This window comes from Bison bison, unplaced genomic scaffold (assembly GCF_000754665.1).
Source record: "Bison bison bison isolate TAMUID 2011002044 unplaced genomic scaffold, Bison_UMD1.0 scf7180017864139, whole genome shotgun sequence".
Lineage (NCBI taxonomy): Eukaryota > Metazoa > Chordata > Mammalia > Artiodactyla > Bovidae > Bison > Bison bison.
Genome location: NW_011494711.1, coordinates 1038606 through 1038828, shown reverse-complemented (window position 1 = coordinate 1038828; position 223 = coordinate 1038606).

Here is a 223-nt window from a genome sequence, read left to right as displayed (position 1 = left end):
AGAAATGCAAATCAAAACCACTATGAAGTACCATTTCACACCAGTCAGAATGGCTGCGATCCAAAAGTCTACAAGCAATAAATGCTGGAGAGGGTGTGGAGAAAAGGGAACCCTCTTACACTGTTGGTGGGAATGCAAACTAGTACAGCCACTATGGAGAACAGTGTGGAGATTCCTTAAAAAACTGGAAATAGAACTGCCTTATGATCCAGCAATCCCACTG